This window comes from Bos grunniens, chromosome 1 (genome assembly GCF_055505025.1).
Source record: "Bos grunniens cultivar Pamir isolate PY7600 chromosome 1, Bosgru_T2T1.0, whole genome shotgun sequence".
Classification (NCBI taxonomy): Eukaryota; Metazoa; Chordata; class Mammalia; order Artiodactyla; family Bovidae; genus Bos; species Bos grunniens.
Window position 1 is genome coordinate 113979969 of NC_141165.1, and position 18063 is coordinate 113998031.

Here is an 18063-nt window from a genome sequence, read left to right on the forward strand (position 1 = left end):
TTTTGTCTGTTGCTCTTATATCAACAATCCTACAAAAATCTTTTCCTGATTTTTAGAGTCTCTGAAATTAATATCTGAAAATAATGACTATTTTGCTTTATTCTTTGCAAGTCTTACAACTCTTAACATTTTTTTGTCTTGTTCATTGTTTATGGTATCTAGTACTGTGTTGAATAGTAGTGAGTTTGCTGCTGCTAAGTCACTTCAGTCATGTCTGACTCTGTGCGACTCCAGAGACAGAAGCCAACCAGGCTCCCCCGTCCCTTGGATTCTCCAGGCAAGAACACTGGAGTGGGTTGCCATGTCCTTCTCCAATGCATGAAAGTCAAAAGTGAAAGGGAAGTCGTTCACTCGTGTCCGACTCTTCGCGACCCCATGGACTGCAGCCTACCAGGCTCCTCCGTCCATCCGTGGGATTTTCAGGAAAGAGTACTGAAGTGGGGTGCCATTGCCTTATACAAGTAGTGAGTTTAGTAGGGTCTTATTGACTTATTTGAAGGTATTTCTGAAAAGATTATCCTTAACTGTGATGTTTGATGTAGGTTTTTGGTAGATGTACTTTATGAATTTAAGGAATTTTCCTTTAGTTCTAGTTTACTAAGATATTTTAAAATTACAAACTATTAAGTTTTCCTAATCACTATGAACAAAGCTAGTGGATGATGGAATTCCAGTTGGGCTCCTTCAAATCTTGAAAGATGATGCTGTGAAAGTGCTGCACTCAATATGCCAGCAAATTTGGAAAACTCAGCAGTGGCCACAGGACTGGAAAAGGGCAGTTTTCATTCCAATCCCAAAGAAAGGCAATGCCAAAGAATGCTCAAACCACCACACAATTGCACTCATCTCACACGCTAGTAAAGTAATGCTCAAAATTCTCCAAGCCAGGCTTCAGCAATATGTGAACCGTGAACTTCCAGATGTTCAAGCTGGTTTTAGAAAAGGCAGAGGAACCAGAGATCAAATTGCCAACATCCGCTGGATCATGGAAAAAGCAAGAGAGTTCCAGAAAAACATCTATTTCTGCTTTATTGACTATGCCAAAGCCTTTGACTGTGGGGAATCACAATAAACTGTGGAAAATTCTGAAAGAGAATGGAACACCAGACCACCTGATCTGCCTCTTGAGAAATCTGTAAGTAGGCCAGGAAGCAACAGTTAGAACTGGACATGGAACAACAGAGTGGTTCCAGATAGGAAAAGGAGTATGTCAAGGCTGTATATTGTCACCCTGCTTATTTAACTTATATGCAGAGTACATCATGAGAAACTCTGGACTGGAAGAAACACAAGCTGGAATCAAGATTTCTGGGAGAAATATCAATAACCTCAGATATGCAGATGACACCACCCTTATGGCAGAAAGTGAAAAGGAACTAAAAAGCCTCTTGATGAAAGTGAAAGAGGAGAGTGAAAAAGTTGGCTTAAAGCTCAACATTCAGAAAATGAAGATTATGGCATCCAGTCCCATCACTTCATGGGAAATAGATGGGGAAACAGTGGAAACAGTTTCTGACTTTATTTTTGGGGGCTCCAAAATCACTGCAGATGGTGATTGCAGCCATGAAATTAAAAGACACTTACTCCTTGGAAGGAAAGTTATGACCAACCTAGATAGCATATTCAAAAGCAGAGACATTACTTTGCCAACAAAGGTCTGTCTAGTCAAGGCTATGGTTTTTCCAGTAGTCATGTGTGGATGTGAGAGGGACTGTGAAGAAAGCTGAGCACCGAAGAATTGATGCTTTTGAACTGTGGTGTTGGAGAAGACTCTTGAGAGTTCCTTGGACTGCAAGGAGATCCAACCAGTCCATTCTGAAGGAGATCAGTCCTGGGATTTCTTTGGAAGGGATGATGCTAAAGCTGAAACTCCAGTACTTTTGGCCACTTTATGCAAAGAGTTGACTCATTGGAAAAGACTCTGATGCTGGGAGGGATTGGGAGCAGGAGGAAAAGGGGACAACAGAGGATGAGATGGCTGGATGGCATCACTGACTCGATGGACGTGAGTCTGAGTGAACTCCGGGAGTTGGTGATGGACAGGGAGTGCTGGCGTGCTGCGATTCATGGGGTCGCAAATAGTCGGACATGACTGAGCGACTGAACTAAACTGAACTGAATTTTGCTGCATCTGTTAAAATGATCATATGACTTTTCTTCAGTCTGTTGTATAATGAAGTGTGCAGAAAATTTTTCCATTGTTCTGTTCTTGAATTTGAGATGGCTGGATCGCATCACTGACTCGATGGATGTGAGTCTGAGTGAACTCTGGGATTTGGTGAGGGACAGGGAGGCCTGGCGTGCTGCAATTCATGGGGTCGCAAAGAGTCGGACACGACTGAGCGACTGATCTGATCTGATCTGATGGTGTTTAATCATAACATTTTTCTGACGTGGAATCATCTTTTTTTTCCCCACTATGTGGAGATGAAGAAAGTAGGGAAAACCACTAGACCATTCAGGTATGACCTAAATCAAATCACTTACAATTATACAGTAGAAGTGACAAAAGAGATTCAAGGGATTAGATCTGATAGATTGCCTAAAGAACTATGGACAGAGGTTTGTGACACTGTACAGGAGGCAGTGATTGAGACCATCCTCAAGGAAAAGAAATGCAAAAAGGCAAAATGGTTGTCTGATGAGGTCTTACCAAAAGCTGAGAAAAGAAGAGAAGCTAAAGTCAAAGGAGAAAAGGAAAGATATACCCATTTGAAAAAAGAGTTCCAAACAATAGCAAGGACAGATAAGAAAGCCTTCCTTAAGGATCAGTGCAAAGAAACAGAGGGAAACAGTAGAATGGGAAAGATCAGAGATCTCTTGAAGAAAATCAGAGATACCAAGGGAACATTACATGCAAAGATGAGCACAATAAAGGTCAGAAATGGTATGGACCTAACAGAAGCAGAAGCTACTAAGAACAGGTGGCAAGAAACACAGAAACACTATACAGAAAAAGATCTTCATGACCTAGATAACCACAGTGGTATGATCACTCACCTTGAGCCAGACATCCTGGAAGGCAAAGTCAACTGGGCCTTAGGAAGCATCACTACGAACAAAGCTAGTGGAGGTGATGGAATTCTAGTTGAGCTCTTTCAAATCCTGGAAGATAATGCTGTGAAAGTGGTGCACTCAATGTGTCAGCAAATTTGGAAGACTCAGCAGTGGCCACAAGACTGAAAAAGATCAGTTTTCATTCTAATCCTAAAGAAGGTCAATGCAAAAGAATGTTCAAAATACCACACAATTGAACTTATCTCACAGGCTAGTAAAGTAATGCTCAAAATTCTCCAAGCGAAGCTTCACCAGTACGTGAACCATGAACTTCCAGATGTTCAAGCTGGATTTAGAAAAGGCAGAGGAACCAGAGATCAAATTGCCAACATACACTGGATCATCAAAAAAGCAAGAGAGTTCCAGAAAAACATCACTTTTGCTTTATTGACTATGCCAAAGCTTTTGACTGTGTGGATCATAACAAACTGTGGAAAATTCTGAAAGAGATGGGAATACCAGACCACCTGACCTGCCTCCTGAGAAATCTGTATGCAGATCAGAAAGTGACAGTTAGAACTAGGCATGGAACAACAGACTGGTTCCAAACTGGAAAGGAGTACATCAACGCTGGATATTGTCACCCTGCTTATTCAACTTGTATGTAGACGATGTCATGCAGAATACTGGGCTGAAGAAGCACAAGCTGGAATCAAGTTCGCCAGGAGAAATATCAATAACGTCAGATACGCAGAGGGAGAAGGCAATGGCACCCCACTACAGTACTGTTGCCCAGAAAATCCCATGGATGGAGGAGCCTGGTAGGCTGCAGTCCATGGGGTCGCTAAGAGTCGGACACGACTGAGCGACTTCACTTTCACTTTCCACTTTCATGCATTGGAGAAGGAAATGGCAACCCACTCCAGTGTTCTTGCCTGGAGAATCCCATAGATGGAGAAGCCTGGTAGGCTGCAGTCCATGGGGTCGCACAGAGTCAGACACGACTGAAGCGACTTAGCAGCAGCAGCAGCAGCAGACACGCAGATGACACCACCCTTATGGCAAAAAGAGAAGAAGAACTAAAGAGCCTCTTGTTGAAAGTGAAAGAGGAGAGTGAAAAAGTTGGCTTAAAACTCAATATTCAGAAAACTAAGATCATGTCATTTGGTCCCATCACTTCATCACAATAGATGGGGAAACAATGGAAACAGTGAGAGACTTTAATTTGGAGACTCCAAAATCACTGCATGTGGTGACTTCAGCCATGAAAATAGAATCTTCTTGCTCCTTGGAAGAAAAGCTATGACCAACCTAGACAGCATATTAAAAAGCAGAGACATTACTTTACCATCAAAGGTCCTTCTAGTCAAAGGTATGGTTTTTCCAGTGGTCACATATGGATGTGAGAGTTGGACTATAAAGAAAGCTAAGTGCCGAAGAATTGATGTCTTGAACTGTGGGTGTTGGAGAAGACTCTTGAGAGTCCTTTGGACTGCAAGGTGATCCAACCAGTCAATCCTAAAGGAAATCAGTCCTGAATATTCATTGGAAGGACTGATGCTGAAGCTGAAGCTCCAATACTTTGGCCACCTGATGCAAAAAACCAACTCACTGGAAAAGACTCCAATGCTGGGAAAGATTGAAGGTGGGTGGTGAAGGGGAAAACAGAGGATGCAATGGTTGGATGGCATCACTAACTGAATGGATATGAGTTTAAGTAAATTCATGGAGTTGGTGATGGACAGGAAGGCCTGGTGTGCTGCAGTCCATGCAGTCACAAAGAGACGGATACGACTGAGTTACTGAACTGAACTGATGTGGAAATATGAAACATTTATTTTAGATAATCAGACAAGAGCACAATTAAGTAATAAAATTTTACTGCAGCATTTTAAAAACCAGCCCTTCACCACTGTGTAAGATATAAATGCAGGTGCACAGGGTACATGTGGCATAAAATGTAGTAGATTGGTTGCTGTTATAGACTAAAATCTATAGTCACAGACTGAAACTAGAGAGGTATTTTATTTGGGGGGGATGTTTTGTACCCCGAGCCCAGGAAACAGGATCTCAGCAGCTCTGATAAAACAGCTCTAAAGAGGCTGGGAAAGTCAGGCTGTATACAAGTTTGCAAAAGAGAGAACAGGCAGTCTGAACATCAAAGATCAGGTATCAAGTTAAGGAGGTTAGCATTCTACAGTATGGGAAGACATAAGCCTGGGCTCACTGAATTAGTTCCTTTCGTATGCACCTCAGATATCTGGGGCCAACCCTGTTTCCTTGTTGACCTTACTTCTTGAATTTTCACAGTTCCTCAGTGGTCACCATGCCGGGCAGGGGATGGCAGCATCTGCTGGATCACAGTTTTGGGAGCCCTCATTCACATTTGGAGGCCAGAAATCAATCACTGATGGCTTTGACATTTCTTGTTGGTTAACATGGCAGAAGACATTTTCATTTCACACTGCCTTGCCAAGTACTTCGAAGCCCTACCCAGGTCCTACTGCAATACTGGTGGTCCCAAGAGTTTTACAGAAGCCAATCATTAAAAATAATAATAACAAGCAATTACGAAGACAAATCAAAATGCCTCAGTGACTACATGTCCAACTCAAACTTTATTTAAATGTTATCTTTTCGTCCTGCTACTAAAGCTTTATTTCACTCTAACTTGAATGATGAATCTTCCATACTGAAGTATCTTTGTTGCCTAATTAATTCAAAGAAAAAAAACAAAATGACTAGTAAGGAAAAATATAGGATTTAACACACCTTTTAATTTGTTTTAACTATTTAAGGTTTAAAAATTGCTTAAAGTTTTTAATTTTTTTTTTGAAATTGATATAGAACAATTTAATTAACACCATAGAATTCCACAATAATAGGAAAACATTATCTGAATTGAACACCCTAATGGCAAACCACTGTAAAATGTTTTCAGCTGCATCTGGGGCAGAGGGCCTAGTGATTATCTTCAATGCACCCCAACTTTCTTCATGAGAAGGTCAGAAGTACATTGGTTTGTTTTATTGCACCATCCATTAGGTGATCTAAGTTGCTTTTCCTCTGGCAGGGACTTTATGTGTCAGAAGGGCATTATGCTTGACCTCCAAATTTGGCCCACAATTTACTGATGAGCTTCATAACCTTTGAATTACCCCGATATTTTGACATATTTTCAGGGTTTTGGGTTACATCCTCGGAGAAGGCAATGGCACCCCACTCCAGTACTCTTGCCTGGAAAATCCCATGGACGGAGGAGCCCGGTAGGCTGCAGTCCATGGGGTCGCTGAGGGTTGGACACGACTGAGCAACTTCACTTTTACTTTTCACTTTCATGCATTGGAGAAGGAAATGGCAACCCACTCCAGTGTTCTTGTCTGGAGAATCCCAGGGATGGCGGAGCCTGGCGGGCTGCCGTCTATGGGGTCTCACAGAGTCGGACACGACTGAAGCGACTTAGCAGCAGGGTTACATCCTGGAAGGCCACCATAACTTCTGGGTCCTGCATGGCTGCAAGGACCTCTGGGTCACTAAAAATTTCTTTCATCCAGGCATTCATGGCATGCCAGGCATGCCCCCATCCCATTCCATGCATTCCTCCAGGAAAATTATCAGGAATTCCCCCAGGAGAGCCATCTGGAAAAGAACCAGACTGAGCTCCTGATTGTCCCCTGGCTTCTTCCTCCCTCCGGGCTCTCTCATGTTCTTCCCAAGCCTTCTTAACCCTTTCTGTTCTTTTTTTGATCTCTCACTCTTTGGGCTTTTTGCTCATACTTTCTCCAGTATCAGCAATTTTCTGGGCCTTTGGGTGAACTTCCATCAGCATTGCACTAGCATCTTCATAATCTAGCTTACAGGAAGAGGCAAGATCACTGCCAGCTTCTTTCTGATGGCCCAGAAGTCTGTGTGCTTTCCCTCACTACATGTATGGCTGAGCTGCATCCAGATTTATTTCAATAACTCTTCCACAGGCTTGGATGGCAGCATTTCCTTTCTGTAATTTGATGAAGACACTGGTTCTCTTGGCATACAGAATGGCCACACAAGGGGTTAGCTTGACGGCATCTTTAAATGACTCATTGGCATTCTATGGCTCACCATCATTTAGGGCATCAATGGCAGCCACTTTTTTTTTTTTAATCATTTGCCTGATCCATCATCTCCTTTGTTATCTCTACATTTTTATCTCCTGTTTTTTGAGGGGCATTATGGTCTGGTTCAATCACACCTTCATTATCAAATTCTAGATCACTTTCCTCAGTTGATGGTTTTGTTGCAGGAAGGCGGACCCCTTCCAGGGCCCGAAACTGGGCTCTTGTCTAACACTCGGAAATGAATTGTCTGAGGAGACACATGTGCTGACAAAGCAAGAGATTTTATTAGGAAAGGGCACCCAGGTGGAGAGCAGTAGGGTAAGGGAACCCAGGAGAACTGCTCTGCCACGTGGTGGGTTTTATGGTGATGGGATTAGTTTCCGGGTGGTCTTTGACCAATCATTCTAATTCAGTCTTTCCTGGTGGCGCACGCACCACTCAGCCAAGATGGATGCTAGCGAGAGGGATTCTGGGAAGTGGACGGACACGCGGTGTCTCCTTTAGACCTTTCCCGAACTCTTCCAGTTGGTGGTGGCTTATTAGTTCCGTATTCCTTATCAGGATCTCCTGTCATAAAACAACTCATGCAAATGGTTACTATGGTACCTCCCCAGGGTGGGCGGTTTCAATCAGAGTGTTTCCCCTAACAGTTTGTCTGTCTTTATGTTTTTTCCTTCACCTTCTTACTATCTGCTTTTGCTTTGTAGGTGTTTAATTCTGATTTAGTTTTATGAGAAACAGGTGGCATTTTAGCCCCCATACTCTCCACCCATTCCCTCAGGAAGCTCATTTCCTCTGTGTTCAGAACACTCCAGTCCTGCTCACACATTTACAGGAAGGCTCCAAGTTCTCTCGTTTTGCAGGGGTCCATGGCCCAGGAAGCAGTGGGAGGTGGTGAGTGTAAGCTGCTGGCCAGATGCCTGGTCTGGGCACTACTTCAACGTGACCACGTAAAGGGGAAGGATGCCCCGAGGCCAAACAAACTAGAACCTCCCCGGCCACTAGCTCTGCCCACCCAACTACCCTGGGTTCTTCTCCTGTTCATTCCTACTTTCTCTACCACTGTCCTGCATGCTGGTTAGAACCTTCTAGAATTATGGCTGTTCATGCTGTTGCCCACCTCTCCACGCATGCATTCTTACATTAACTCAAAACCTGTGCTCTAGAGGGATCAAACATCCAGTGTTTTCAAGAAGGTGGGAACTGTTAGCCCCTGAAGGGGGTTATTTAGAATAGAATATTCTCTTGAGTGTGGCCATTAAATGGAACATGATGCCATGAAGCCAAAAGGCCTTCTGGCCGGAGCAGCAGTCACAGCTCTGGGTGAGGAAGAATCATCTTGACATCAGATATTCTTTGATGTTTTTTCTAATTTGTCATTTGTAATTCCCTACTTTGTTATGTGATAGGTTTTCTTCCAGTTTATTGAGATAGAACTGATATACAGCACTATATGAGTGTTAGGTATACAACATAATGGTTTGACTTTTGTGGTTTAGTCCCTAAGTCCTATCTGACTCTTTGTGACTCCATGGACTGCAACAGGCCAGGCTTCCCTGTAGCTCCCTATCTCTGGGAGTTTGTTCAAACTCATGTGCCTTGAGTGGATGATGCCATCCAACCATCTCACCCTCACCCCACTGTCGCTCCCTCACCCTTCTTCTTCTCACCCTCAATCCCTCCCAGCATCAGGGTCTTTTCAAAGGAGTCGCTCTTCACATCAGGTGGCCAAAGTATTGGAGCTTCAGTGTCAGTCCTTCCAATCAATACTCAGGGATGATTTTCTTTAGGATTGACTGGTTTGATCTCCTTGCAGCCCAAGGGACTCTCAAGAGTCTTCTCTAGCACCACAGTTCAAAAGCATCAATTCTTTGGCGCTCAGATTTCTTTATGGTCCTACTCTCACATCCATACATGACTATTGGAAAAACCATAGCTTTGACTATACATACCAATCTTTGTTGGCAAAGTAACATCTCTGCTTTTTAATGTGATGTCTAGGTTTGTCATAGCTTTTCTTCCAAGGAGCAAGCATTTTTTAATTTAGTGGCTGCAGTCACCATCTAAGGTGATTTTGGAGCCCAAGAAAATAAATTCTGTCACCGTTTCCTTTGTTTCCCCATATAGTTGCCATGACATGATGGAACTGGAAACTATGATCTTCGTTTTTTGACTGTTGAGTTTTAACTAAGACCTGATGCCCCCAAATAAATAAATACTTCAAAAAAAAAAAAAAACAACTCAGTGATGTGTGGTTTTCAGATGAAACGATCTTTGATTTCTTTTTAAAAACTTATTCTTGAGTATCACTTTTAATGTCATTACAAATAACATCAAGTTTTCATTTTTATTTTCTTATTCTTTGTTGCTTGCATGTAGAAACAATTTGTATATATTGACCTTGAGATACTGCTTGATTCACTTACTGGGTCTAGCAGAATTTTTTATAGAATCTTTTATATAATCCTATATAGAATCCTTTATATAATTATAGAATCCTTTCATATTTTATAAAATCCTTTATAAAAGTAAATTTTTATCTGTTTCCCTTGATCCTTTTCCTTTTTTGCCTGATTACATTGCCTTAGACTTCAGTAGAATGTTGAATAGGAGGGGTAAAAACAGACCTCATTCAATATTTTAACATTAAGCTAAATTCAGTATAGAATTTGCAGAATCTCTTTTAGTTTTCCTAGTTTTTATTTTTATCATAGTTGGGTATCAAACATGGTCATGTGATTTTTTTGTACCTATTTTGTACATATTTTCTGTACCTCTTCTGTACCTAACCATGTGACTGTTTTTTATTCTGTTAGTAAACCAAACATGCATTCCTAGGATAATCCTTGGTTAGTCATATCATATTATTCTATTTATATTCGGCTGGGTTAAATTTGCTATTTGGTTAAGAAATTTTCTGCCTATGTTGAGGGGTATTACTCCATGGTTGATTTTCCTTTTATGAAGGGCTTATGGTTGCTTTATCATCATTTGATATTAGAGTTATGCTGGTATGCTGCTGCTACTGCTGCTAAGTCGCTTCAATCGTGTCCGACTGTGTGCAACCCCATAGACGGCAGCCCACCAGACTCCCCAATCCCTGGGATTCTCCAGGCAAGAACACTGGAGTGGGTTGCCATTTCTTTCTCCAATGCATGAAGGTGAAAAGTGAAAGTGAAGTCACTCAGTCATGTCTGACTCGTAGCAACCCCATGGACTGAAGCCTACCAGGCTCCTCTGTCCATGGGATTTTCCAGGCAAGAGTACTGGAGTGGGGTGCCATTGCCTTCTCCGATGCTGGTATAGTGGTCCCATAAAATGAATCAGAAACTGTTTTTCCCCTTTTATTCCTGAAAGAGTTTTGGAGGGATTCAAAAATCAATTTCTTTACCAGTTTTAATCAATTTATTAAGTTGTGTTTTTGAGGAATTTGTCTATTTCATCTACCTAAATCATCAGGTTTGTGGACTTTTGTCTTTAATAGTACCTTACTATCTTTCTAATTACTGTAGATTTATAGTCATGTTTCCTGTCTTATTTTGTATATTTATACTTTGTGCTTTTCCCCCCTAAATTGGTGTTGTTAGTGTATATCAATTTTAATAATCCTTTCAAGAACCAACTTAGCTTGAAGAATTTTCTCTTTACTTCCACAAATTTTTTTCTGTTCTCTATTTTCTTTTGTCTATTGATATTGTGTTTGCTTCTTAGATTATTGATTTTAGAACTTTTTGTTTTCATATATTTTACTATATTATATATCTTACAATACATTGCTGTTGATTTTGCTTTAGTTAAACATCTTTCAGAGAAATTGGGAAACACAAAAGAAAAGATACCTTTTTTAATCATTTCTGGCACTTTCAATCCTTCCTGCAGATTAAAGTTTCCAACTGGTGTTGTTTCTGTCCAGCCTATGGAACTTCCTTTAATATTTCTCACAGTATAGTTATACTGAAAGCAAGTTTTCTCGGTTTTATTTTTCTGAAAATGCCTTTATCTCACCTTCATTTTTTAAGAGTTTTTATTGCTAAATATAGAATTCCAGACTAGCTGTTTGGACTTACTGGCAAAACTGTCATAATATTATATTACCAAAGAAAAGGAAAACAAACAAAAAGTAAATCTGTACCTCTTAAAGTTCTATCTTTGCCTTATCCTTGTGCTTGGAATTTTCAAAGAAATCCAGATTAAGAGGCATAAAATGCTATGACAACTAAACATAAATCCTGACATGTTTCTTAGCAGCTGGAGAACTTATGGAAATAAAGTTGACTCATGAAAGACCATGTGACAGCTTTAGATATGATCCAGAAGTTGATTAAAGGACTGGAAGCAAAGACTGACATTGAAAGAATGTCAGTACAACTGTAGATAGAATATCTATAGAACTATACCACTTGATGAAGAAAAAGACTGAGCAGTCATTCCACGACAGTCTTTACATTTTTTAAAATTTAAGTATATTTACAATACAGTATTACTTTCAGGTGTACAACATAATGATGTGATATTTTTATAGATTATACTCTAAAGTTTTTATGAAGTAATGACCATATTTCCTTGTGCTGTACAATATACCATTGCTGTTTACTTATGTGATACATAGTCATTTGTATCTCAATTTCCTACCATATCTTGCTGCTTCCCTCTTTCTTGTCCCCACTGGTAATCACTGGTTTGTTCTATGTGTGCGTCTGTTTTGTTGTATTCATTTGTTTTATCATTTAGATTCGACTTATACATGATAACATATCATGTTTATCTTTCTCAGCCTGGCTTATTTCACTGGTGTAATATCCTCTATGTCCATCCATGTTCTGGCAAATAGCAGAATTTCATGTTTTTATGGGTAATATTCCATTGTGTGGGATAGCATCACCTTTATATCTTGATTGCTTTCATATCTTGGTTATTGTAACTAAGGCTGTTCTGAACATTCGGGGTGCATGTATCTTTAGAATTAGAGGTTTTGTTTTGTTTTGTTGATAAATACCCAGGAGTAGAATTGCTGGATTATGTGGCGGTTCTATTTTCAGGTTTGAGAAACTTCCATAGTGTTTTATAGTTGCAGTGCCTATTTACATATCCAGAAACAGTGCAATAGGGTTCCTTTTTGCCCACATCCTGGCCAGCATTTGCTGTTTGTAGACATTTTGATGATAGGCATTTTGAGGTATGAGGAGATATCTTATTGTGGTATATTTAATTTTTAGTTTATATTGGACTATAGTTGATTTACAATGTTGTGTTAATTTCAGGTGTACAGCAAAAGTGATTCAGATATTGAACAGAGGTTCCTTTGCTAAACAGTAGGCTCTTTTTGGTTATCTGAACTATGGACGGAGGTTTGTGACATTGTACAGGAGACAGGGATCGAGACCATCCCTATGGAAAACAAATGCAAAAAAAGCAAAATGGCTGTCTGAGGAGGCCTTACAAATAGCTGTAAAAAGAAGAGAAGTGAAAAGCAAAGGAGAAAAGGAAAGATATTCCCATTTGAACGCAGAGTTCCAAAGAATAGCAAGGAGGGATAAGAAAGCTTTCCTCAGCAATCAATGCAAAGAAATAAAGGAAAACAACAGAATGGGAAAGACTAGAGATCTCTTCAAGAAAATTAGAGATACAAAGGGAACATTTCATGCAAAGATGGGCTCAATAAAGGACAGAAATGGTATGGACCTAACAGAAGCAGAAGATATTAAGAAGAGGTGGCAAGAATACACAGAAGAACTGTACAAAAAAAGAGCATCATGACCCAGATAATCTCAATCGTGTGATCACTCACCTAGAGCCAGACATCCTGGAATGTGAAGTCAAGTGGGCCTTAGAAAGCATCACTATGAACAAAGCTAGTGGAGGTGATGGAATTCCAGTTGAGCTATTTCAAATCCTGAAAGATGATGCTGTGGAAGTGCTGCACTCAATATGCCTGAAAACTTGGAAAACTCAGCAGTGGCCACAGGACTGGAAAAGGGCAGTTTTCATTCCAATCCCAAAGAAAGACAATGCCAAAGAATGCTCAAACTACTGCACAATTGCACTCATCTCACACGCTAGTAAAGTAATGCTCGAAATTCTCCAAGCCAGGCTTCAGCAATACGTGAACTGTGAACTTCCTGATGGTCAAGCTGGATTTAGAAAAGGCAGAGGAACCAGAGTCAAATTGCCAACATCCACTGGATCATGGAAAAAGCAAGAGAGTTCCAGAAAAACATCTATTTCTGCTTTATTGACTATGCCAAAGCCTTTGACTGTGGGGAATCACAATAAACTGTGGAAACTTCTTCAAGAGATGGGAATACCAGACCACCTGAACTGCCTCTTGAGAAATCTGTATGTAGGTCAGGAAGCAACAGTTAGAACTGGACATGGAACAACAGACTGGTTCCAAATAGGAAAAGGAGTACGTCAAGGCTGTATATTGTCACCCTGCTTATTTAACTTATATGCAGAGTACATCATGAGAAACGCTGGACTGGAAGAAGCACAAGCTGGAATCAAGATTGCCGAGAGAAATATCAATAATGTCAGATATGCAGATGACACCACCCTTATGGCAGAAAGTGAAGAGGAACTCAAAAGCCTCTTGATGAAAGTGAAAGAGGAGAGTGAAAAAGTTGGCTTAAAGCTCAACATTCAGAACACGAAGATCATGGCATCTGGTCCCATCACTTCATGGCAAATAGATGGGGAAACAGTGGAAACAGTGGCTGACTTTATTTTGGGGGGCTCCAAAATCACTGCAGATGGTGACTGCAGCCATGAAATCAAAAGACACTTACTCCTTGGAAGGAAAGTTATGACCAAAGCCTAGATAGCATATTCAAAAACAGAGATGTTACTTCGGCAACAAAGGTCCGTCTAGTCAAGGCTATGGTTTTTCCAGTGGTCATGTATGGATGTGAGAGTTGGACTGTGAAGAAAGCTGAGCACCCAAGAATTGATGCTTTTGAACTATGGTGTTGGAGAAGACTCTTGAGAGTCCCTTGGACTGCAAGGAGATCCAACCAGTCCTTGCTAAAGGAGACCAGTCCTGGGTGTTCATTGGAAGGACTGATGCTAAAACTGAAACTCCAATATTTTGGCCACCTCATGCAAAGTTGACTCATTGGAAAAGACCCTGATGCTGGGAGGGATTTGGGGCAGGAGGAGAAGGGGACGACAGAGGATGAGATGGCTGGATGGCATCACCAACTCGATGGACGTGAGTCTGAGAGAACTCCGGGAGTTGGTGATGCACAGGGATGCCTGGCGTGCTGTGATTCATGAGGTCGCAAAGAGTCAGACATGACTGAGTGACTGAACTGAACTAACTGAACTGAACTGATAATACATATAGTAGTGTGTATTTGTTAATTCCAAACTCCCAGTTTATCCCTCCTCAACACCTTTTCCCTTTGGTAACCATAAGCTTGTTTTGAAATCTGTATCTTTGTTTCTGGTTTTGTAAATAAGTTCATTTGTATCATTTTTATATTCCACATATAAATGATACTGTAATAATACTTGGCATTCTTTGTCTAATTTACCTCACTTAGTATGATAATCTCCAGGTTTATCTATGTTGCTGCAGATGGCATTATCTCATTCTTTCTAACTATAAAGAAATCTGAGCACCAAAGAATTCATGCTTTTGAACTGTGGTGTTGGAGAAGACTCTTGAGAATCCCTTAGACAGCAAGAAGTCCAACCAGTCCATCATAAAGGAAATCAGTTCTGAATATTCAAGGAAGGACTGATGCTGAAGCTGAAACTCCAGTACTTTGACCACCTGATGCTAAGAACTGATTCATCTGAAAAGACCCTGATGTTGGGAATGATTGAAGGCAGGAGGAGAAGGGGACAACAGAGGATGAGATGGTTGGATGGCATCACTGACTCAATGGACATGAGTTTGAGTAAGCTCCAGGAGTTGGTAATGGACAGGGAAGCCTGGCATGCTGCATTCCATGCGGTCGCAAAGAGGCAGACATGACTGAGTGACTGAACTGAACTGAACTTAATGACTGAATAATATTCCACTGTATACTATGTACCACATCTTCTTTCTTCATTCATCTAGATGGACAGTTAGGTAGCTTCCATGTCTTGGCTACTGTAAATAGTGCCGCTATGAACATTGAAGTACCTGTATCTTTTTTTTTTTTTTTAAACTTTACATAATTGTATTAGTTTTGCCAAATATCAAAATGAATCCGCCACAGGCATACATGTGTTCCCCATCCTGAACCCTCCTCCCTCCTCCCTCCCCACACCATCCCTCTGGGTCGTTGTTTCTCCTTTTTTTTTTTTTTTTTGATGTATACATGCTAAGTTGCTTCAATCGTATCTGACTCTTTGTGGCCCTGTGGACTATAGCCCACAAGACTCCTTTGTACATGGAGTTCTCCAGGCAAGAATATTGGAATGGACTGCCATGTGCTTCTTCAGGGGATCTTCCTGACCCAGGAATCTTTGATGTATACCCAGGGGTAAAATTGCTGGGTCATGTGGTAACTCTGTTTTTAGCTTTCTGAGAAACCTCCCTACTGTTTTCCATAATGGCTGTACCAACTTACTTTCCCACAAATAGTGTACTATGTTTCCCTTTTCTCCGCATCCTTGCTAAAGTCCTCTAAATTGTAGATATTTTAATGATAGTCATTTTGACAGGTGTGAGGTGGTATTTTATTGTGGTTTTGATTATATTTCTCTAATGCTTAGTGGTGTTAAACATCTTTTGTGTGCCTATTATCCACTTGTATATCTTTTTTGGAAAAATGTCTACTTGGGTCTTCTGTCCATCTTTTAATTGTTTTTTTTTTTTTTTGATATTAAGTTGTATGAGCTATTTATATATTTTTGATATAAACTTCTTACCAGTCATATCATTTACAAATATTTTCTCCCATTCAGTAGATGTCTTTCTGTTTTGTCCATGGTTTCCTTTGCTGTTCAAAAGTTTTAAAGTTTAATTATGCCCTATTTTTTTTATTTTTGCTTTTGTTTCCTTTGCTTTAGGAAGCAGATCCAAAAAAAAATATTACTACAATTTATTTCAGAGAGTGTTATGCCCATGTTTCTTTCTAGGGCTTGTATGGTTTGCAGCCTTAGATTTAAGTCTTTAATCCACTTTCAGTTTATTTTTGCATAAGGTGTTAGAAAATGTCCTAATTTCATTCTTTCACGCGTAGCTCTGCACGTGCCAGTCTTTAAATATACAAAGTGACTGTATTCAGTGAGTGGCAGCCAGCTGTTCACAGACACAGATGTGCATAGGTGTGTGCATGTTAAGTTGCTTCAGTCGTGTCTGACTCTTTGTGACCCTGTGGACTGTAGCCCGCCAGGCTCCTCTGTCCATGGGATTTTCAAGGCAAGAATACTGGAGTGGGTAGCCATGCCCTCCTCCAGGGGATCTTTCACAAGATAAAATGGGTTTAAACTAAGTTAGAAGGGACTTAATTTTGGAATATTTCTTATAAGCAATGAAGCTAAGTTATTGAATAAATCTTTAAAAGAGATGAGTTTCTCCTCTATTTTTAGAGGGCTTTGCATGTTGCTACTGGAAAAGACACACTAATTATGTCTCTTCAGGGCTCTTTTCACAACTTTATATTATCAAAACTTCAGTAGGTGGGACTATCCCAAAGCAGATTTTTCCTTCCTTTATAACTTCTCATTTACACCACCTAACAAAGCCATCTGCAACTTTTACATCTGTGAGAAAATTTTAATACAGCAATAAAGCCTTCTGTGAACTAAGTTTGTTACTGACACAGATGGGATTCTAAATTCTGAATAACCATTCAAAGAAAAAAAATTAGCTGCACAAAAAGAAATAGATATAAGCTATCATTACTGATATTTTTAGTACAAAGTCTTTCCTCAAAATAATTTAGCTTCAATTACTTGTTTCTAAAGGGTTACATTTTTAGACTTTGGCATTTAGTCCAATTCTGTACAATTTTGAATCACAGAAAAAAGTAGGTGTATCAAGTGACTGGTATGTTGTAAAAATTGTTTTCTAAGATTCAAGGAACAGGTTGATTGAATAGCTTTTTCAGATAGATGTAAAAATCTTTGAATCCCTATTCTGTCACAGCTTTCCTCATAAAAATGACAATAATCTGAACAGATTTCTAAACTAAATTATGCAGAATCATCCATGTCAAGTAACCCTTATTTATTTTATTTATGGTATATAAAATCAGAGTGGCAGGGTTAGGCTCACAGTATAAACAAAGACATCTAGGTTAATTCCTTTGCCTGATTGTTACTCACTAGAACCCTGATTCGGAGAAGGCAATGGCAACCCACTCCAGTACTCTTGCCTGGAAAATCCCATGGGCAGAGGAGCCTGGTAGGCTGCCGTCTATGGGGTCGCACAGAGTCAGAAACGACTGAAGCGACTTAGCAGAAACAGCAGCAGCAGATCCCTGATTAGATGCCAGGCCCCTTGGTTCCCAGGTTAACACAGTTTTTAGTAAATCAGGCTTCTTCTAACCTGTAAGTATATGTCTGCTATAACTAGTTCACCAATGTTGGGTAAAGTCTCTTAAATCAGGGGTCCCTAGCCTCTAATATCTAATGCCTAATGATCTAGGGTGAGGTGGATGTAAATTGGATTAAATGCCAAAGTCTGATAACAGAAATAAAGTCCACAATCAATGTAATGTACTTGAATCATCCCCAATTTATCGCCACCCCCAGTCCAAAGAAAAATTGCCTTCCATGAAACAGGTCCTTTGTGCAAAAAAGGTTGCAGAACGCTGTCTCACATGAATATGTAGCCAAAATAACCATGAAGAAAGGTTCCCTGAGAAGGTTTCAACACTTGCCTTTTAACCTATGTGTAAGGCAGGAATTGGAGAAAGCAATGGCACCCCAGCAGCAGCAAGGCAGGAATAGACACAGATGTGGCCTATCATAGAACAGACTTGTGGTCACAGAGAGAGAAGAAGTGAGTGAGACGAGCTGAGAGAGTAAC

The 18063-nt window shown here is 40.3% G+C and overlaps 1 protein-coding gene and 1 pseudogene across 6 annotated transcripts in view; one reads left to right on the forward strand and one right to left on the reverse strand.

The window, feature by feature from the left end:
• Nucleotides 1–18063, forward strand: part of LOC147380100 (uncharacterized) — a 699587-nt gene that overhangs the window by 574412 nt on the left and 107112 nt on the right. Inside the window, exon 8 of one of the 6 annotated variants that reach the window (XR_015167018.1) lies at nucleotides 12356–12915. The exons of 1 other annotated variant lie outside the window; for it this stretch is intronic. The gene's annotated coding sequence lies outside the window, so the exon portion shown is untranslated. Of the gene's footprint in view, nucleotides 1–5307; nucleotides 5661–12355; nucleotides 12916–18063 lie in introns of those variants that run through there. 4 more of the 6 variants (XR_015167012.1, XR_015167022.1, XR_015167013.1 and 1 more) reach the window with 4 other exon arrangements.
• On the reverse strand, nucleotides 5597–9665 carry LOC147380101 (hsc70-interacting protein-like; annotated as a pseudogene).